The 6,000-nt window shown below is 45.4% G+C and overlaps 1 protein-coding gene across 1 annotated transcript in view; it reads left to right on the top strand.

The window, feature by feature from the left end:
• Window positions 1-4,355: 4,355 nt before the first annotated feature.
• Window positions 4,356-6,000, top strand: part of LOC105490608 (proline and serine rich 2) — a 50,881-nt gene continuing 49,236 nt past the window's right edge. The window contains exon 1 of the mRNA XM_011756399.3: window positions 4,356-4,484. The gene's annotated coding sequence lies outside the window, so the exon portion shown is untranslated. The remainder of the gene's footprint in view (window positions 4,485-6,000) is intronic.

The raw sequence follows: 6,000 nt of genomic DNA, 5'->3' as shown, positions 1-6,000 counted from the left end.
CGTTTCAGATTTTTTTTTTTGTCTTTTAGGATTCTGTTTGCAATATTTTTAGTTACCAGAATTTTTTAAATTTTGTGCAACCTAGTCTAATGGTCATTTTCTTTCTTAGTATTCCATTTCTTTTCTTTGCTCACCTTGAGATCACATAAATGTTTACCAATATGTTCCCCTAATTTTAAAATTCTTTTTTTTTGTTTGTTTTTTTGAGCCAGGGTCTCTCTGTACCTCCAAGCTGGAGTGCAGTGGTGCGATCACAGCTCACTGCAGCCTCAACCCCCTCAGGCTTAGGTGATCCTCCCATCTCAGCCTCGTGAGCTGCTTAGACTACAGGTATGCACTGCCACACTGGCTAATTTTTGTATTTTTTGTAGAGACGGGGGTCTCACTATGTTGCTCAAGCTGGTCTTGAATTTCTGGGCTCAAGCAAAATCCTCCTGCCTCAGCCTCCCAAAGTGCTGGGATTACAGGTGCAAGACATCCCGCTCAACCTTAAAATTATGTAATGTAGCTAGAACATCTTTCAGCATATAATGATAGGTAAGGGCTTAACTTGATTATCTTTTCAAATTACTACATTTCTTACCTCCATTTATTGAGACTCCATCTCTTTTTCATTTATTTTTGATGACTTTTATCACATGTGAAAGTGTACACTAGCTTTTCCTGGGTTATATTGTTCTATTATGATACATTTCATCAGTATAGCCTTAGACTATGTTTCAATAATAAGTGGGTCAATTTCCCATATTTTTCTTCATTTTCTTAATTTTGTTAACTTTTCTCGCCTACTATTTGTTCAATTTGTTCAGATACACTTTAAAATACTTTTATTTTGGTCTCATAGGGTAGGTGTTAATGGCCTCATTATATGGATGAGGAACTGAGGCTCAAAAAGGATAAACAGCTTAAGGTAGTAACAAATCATGTTTTTTACATCTCCTTTGTCAGATCCAAACTGCTGTCGACTTTTCAGTAAAGTTATGAAGTTTTCTTACTTTTCTTTCTCCTTTCCTGTCTGCCTCCCTCTAGTGGTCATAACACATATTACAATTTATTACAGTTTCTGAAGTCAATTTTTTTTTTTTTTTTTTTTTGAGGTGGAGTCTCGCTCTGTCGCCCAGGCTGGAGTGCAGTGGCGCGATCTCCGCTCACTGCAAGCTCCACCTCCCGGGTTCACGCCATTCTCCTGCCTCAGCCTCCGGAGTAGCTGGGACTACAGGCGCCCGCCACCTCGCCTGGCTAATTTTTTGTATTTTTAGTAGAGAAGGGGTTTCACCGTGTTAGCCAGGATGGTCTGGATCTCCTGACCTCGTGATCCGCCTGCCTGGGCCTCCCAAAGTGCTGGGATTATAGGCGTGAGCCACTGCGCCCGGCCCTGAAGTCAATTTTATACAGTAATTAATACACTCCTTTATAACATAAAAAGACCTAGCTTATTTTTTAGCTTACTTTAAAATTTTTAACCTATATAAAGTTCATTAATATTTCTTTAATATTTGGGGGTCATGTATTATCAGGATTTTCTGAGCAAAGACCAGCCTCAGAAAACATTTATGAAAAAGTCAAGTGACATTACAGTGAAATTTTAAAAATTTCATAGATTTTAAAACTGTAACAGTACAAAGACCTTCCAGATATTTCTTTATTCATTTCTTTTCCTATGGGCATTATCTAAGTACTTTCACAAATAACTATCTTTATTTAGTTATTTTTGAGACAGTCCCTGTCACCTAGTCTGGAGTGCAGTGGCACAATCTCGGCTCACTGCAACCTCTACCTCCTGGGTTCAAGCAACTCTCCTAACTCAGCCTCCTGAGGAGCTGGTATTACAGGCATGTGCCACCATGCCCAGTTAATTTTTGCATTTTTGATAGAGATGGGATTTCCCCGTGTTAGCCAGGCTGGTCTCAAACTCCTGACCTCGGGCGATCCACTTACCTTGGCCTCTCCAAAGTGATGGGATTACAGGCATGAGCCACCGTGCCCGGCCAAATAACCATCTTTAAATTTCCCCTGTAAACTATTTCTTTTCCTCTGACCTGGCTTCACTGTCCTTTCTCACTTTTTAGTCCCTTTGTGTGTTCAGTTGTCACAAAGGTGCCTAGGCCAGGGAGCATCAGGGCAGTAGGCCACCCTGAGCTAACTTTCTGGCCAGGTCTGTGCCAGGCCACCCGAGGGCCACCTGATCATGATTCTGATAAAGATTTAGGACATGCTAGCAGGGGCTGGCCTCACGTCCCTAACTGCCTGTTGGTTGAAGCCTTCTCAGTCTCATTTTCTTCCTTGTTCATTTTCTGCTATTTTTCTGCCTTTTTCTTTTCCCCTTCTTCCTTTCTAACCCCATCATCCTTCAATCTCATCCTTCTCATTTCTTTTTCACCTGTGAAAAAAGGCACCATAAAAGTTTAACCAAGCAAAAAGAATAATAAAAAGAAAAATAATTCTAGGAAGCATTTATCAATGTTTATCAAAATTATTTATCATTTACCAAAACCAAGGGAAAAAATTTTTTTTTTCTCTTGATCTGATTTCCTTAAAGGGCGAGGTGTGGTGGCTCATGCTTTTAATCCCAGCAGTTTGAGTGGCCCAGGGGAGAGGATCGCTTGAGCCTAGAAGTTTGAGACTACTGTGGGAGTGAGACCCTATCTCTACAAAAAGAAAAATAAAAAATCAGCCAGGCATAATGGTTCATGCCTGTAGTCCCAGCTTGGGAGGCCGAGGCAGGAGAATCACTTGAGCCCAGGAGTTGGAGGCTGCAGTAAGCTACAATCTCGCCACTGCACTCTAGTCTGGGCAACAGAACAAGGCCCTGTCTCAAAAAATAAAATAAAATAAATTCCTTAAAGACAGCAGCTGCCATATTACCTGTCACCTATAGGCAGGTGTTTAATATTACCATTTATTATGTCACTTCATGACAAATGCGTTCATATTTAACACAACATGAGACAAAAATGTGAGAGGGAAAATAGAAGAACATAACCAGAAAGCTTAGGTTTATTATTCACTGAGGATTAAGGACTGTCAGAGTTGATTATCTCCTAGATTTTGTTCAGAAAGAGAGGATAATAATACTGACCCAATTAAGTAGCATGTTGGGTAGATTAAAGTGCTTTGTAAACATTAATTAAAGATGCAGAGAGTTAGGTGAGGCCAATGTGTTATTAGAGGAAAAGTTTTCTTCCCTTTAATCAGGTATCTCTTTCTGGGGAGGGCAAAGAAATGACCTCAGGACTAAGGCATTGGGGCTCAACCCTGAGTGGGGCCAGTGACTCAGTCATTCTGTGCAACCACTTCCTTCTTAGTTTTCTGTAAAATGGGAGTAAACACAAACATTTTGGGAATCTAGATTGTTATAACATTTGCCATTTGAGTATGTAACAAACCCTACAATTAATACAACCCCATAATCCTTGCTTTCTCCCTGCCTACCGAATTAAACCCAGTAACATTAACCTCCACCAACTTACAAAAGCCTTCCGCAACCAGCTATTAACCTTAGGAGATATTTCCACGGTGATAGCCTGAAGAAGAAAATGCAATGAGCCATGGGGTCAAAAATTCTCCCATGAGTTTCTTCAGCTGTCTGAACCTCAGCTTTCCTGCTCTGTAAAATGGGGTTAAGAAATCAGAAAAACATTTTAAGGATTAGATGAAATAATGTATTTGGTGTATGCACATTAAATGCTGTGTCTGAGGGTACAGGTATGCAATAAATTGCATCAGCATTATTAAGTATAAAATAGCCTCTCCAAGCTGATGATAATAAAAAAGAAAAAAAAAAATTAAAGGCCAAGTGCAGTGGCTCAGGCCTGTAATCCCAGCACTTTGGGAGGCTGAAGTGAGAGGATCGCTTGAGCCCAGGAGTTCGAGACCAGCCTGGGCAATATAATGAGACCCCCACCCATCTCTCCAAAAAATTTTAAATTAGCTGGGTGTGGTGGCGTGCACCTGTGGTACCAGCTACTTGGGAGGCTGAGCTGGGAGGATCACTTGAGCTTGGGAGGTGGAGGTTGCAGTGAGCCAAGATCACACAACGTGCACTCCAGCCTGGGCAACACAGCAAGACCCTGTCTCAAGAAAAATTAGATTAAATTAATGTCCCATCTCTTGCAAGTTTCAGACACACATCCCCACTGCTTTTCTCTGCATGGGTCGCTCGGCGATGGGGTTGGGGATTTTCACGGTGATGTCCCCCAACTCGAACTTCACACCTTGACCGAGGGCACCCGGGAGGCGGCGGCCTGGCCCTTTAAGCGCCGCGGGCGCGCGCAGTGCGTGCCTGAGGATCGCGAGTCCCGGCGGCGCGAGCGCGCGGTGGGCGGTGGAGCGCGCACGGGTGGGCGCGCACGGGGGAGAGCGCGCGGCGGGGCGGCCCGGGACAATCTGCGCCGGACGGGCGGCGGCGTGAGGGCTCCGGCGTCAGGGCTCAGGGTCGCTGGCGGCGTGGACACCTGAGTCCCGGAGTAGGGCTCTCCCGCGAGGTGAGTGCGGCCCTAGGACTCCGGGCACGGCTGGAGCGGCGGGAGGGCGTCCTGGCGGCGGTGGCGGCACTGGGGTCTGGCTGGGACGCCGGCGGGTCGGGCAGAGAGGGGGCGCCGGACCTTGCCTTGCGTGCTTCTCGCTCCGACTGGGGGAGCCGGGCGCTGCCGCAGAGGCCACCCGGTGCCCGGACCCTGACCCCGGGGCGTCGCTGCCTCCTCGGGGACCTCTGAGTCGGGGCGCGGCGGGGAGCGCGCTGGGTTCCGAGTCTGGGGCTGTCCTGGGGGCGCAGGGGTGGAGGCGGGTTTCCCAGCCTTGGGCGCAGAGCGTCCCCGCTGTCCCCGACGCCTGTCCCCCAGCCCGGGACCGCTCTCCCTTGCGCTGTGGGACCCCCATGCGGCCTCGCGGAGAGGGTGCGGGTCCGACACGGCGGGCGGAGCCACCTGTTCCACCCGGGCCCCCAGGTCCTGGAATCACGCGGGAATGTGCAGGGTCTGCCCAACCCAGCCGGCGGGAGGGACTAAAATAGAGGAGAAAATGTGACCCGTGTGATGAAATTGAACAAAAGGCAATAAAATAAACTCCAGTATTTCTCCAAGGCTTTGAAAGTTTCCCAGTATTGTTTTACGGAGTCTAAATTTAAGCATCTAGTTGTTTGGTGTATTTTTTTTTTTTCCCTTAACCGCAGGAACTAACCTCAGAAAACTTTTAACTCTTTACCAGAACCTCGTGCGTGCAGAGCAGAGAAGTTAAAAGTGAGTGAAGGAAGATGACTGTGTGTGTCTTTTTCCACCCTAAACAGAGTAAAACGTTCAGATCTGTAGGAAAAAGGTTCTTTCTGGCTCCAATTTTAACGGAGATCATTTTTTAAAAATCTGTATTTCTGAAAGGTATCGAAAGACCAAACCAGGCATACGTGGAAACTTGAGGGAAATGCTCATAGGAGAAAACTTTATTAAAAATACTTTTCTACGTTATTTTTTAAAAACACTACATAAAAGTGTCCCAGCATGCACTAAAACGTTTGCCCTCCAAGTTCTGTGTCTGAATTTTACTGGTTGTTTTTCTAGGTGGAGGAGGTATTTTCGTTCGTGAAGCCAATGTGGAAATACAAACAAATGCCCTATTGACTTGGGATTGGGTGGGAAGGATGGAAGTTGTCTAAAATCTTTCTTGCCAAAGTTGACAGCGTATGTATGGAATCTTGTGTGTTTTCTTGTCCAGACTAGTAATAGCCATTTTAATGCGATTGGATTATATCCCTTGGTAACAGCACTTCAGATGAGCTTTCTTTGAAAATTTTAGATGCTGACGATTTAAAAGTAACATATTTTCTCCATTACTAGAAATCAGAAATCCAAAATTAGAGTGATAGTGGAGCGAAAGCTGGGAAGAGGAGCTATGCTTTTAGGAAAGTTTGAGCGTGTTTGAATCTCTGGTTACGGAGGGGTCGCGGGGGGGTGGGATTTGCTCGTTAATTCATTCAGGAATATTTGTAGACTGACCACCTACAGCGCG

This window comes from Macaca nemestrina, chromosome 9 (assembly GCF_043159975.1).
Source record: "Macaca nemestrina isolate mMacNem1 chromosome 9, mMacNem.hap1, whole genome shotgun sequence".
Lineage (NCBI taxonomy): Eukaryota > Metazoa > Chordata > Mammalia > Primates > Cercopithecidae > Macaca > Macaca nemestrina.
The sequence above is the reverse complement of the archived record's forward strand: the minus strand, read 5'-3'. Positions and strand labels throughout refer to the sequence as shown.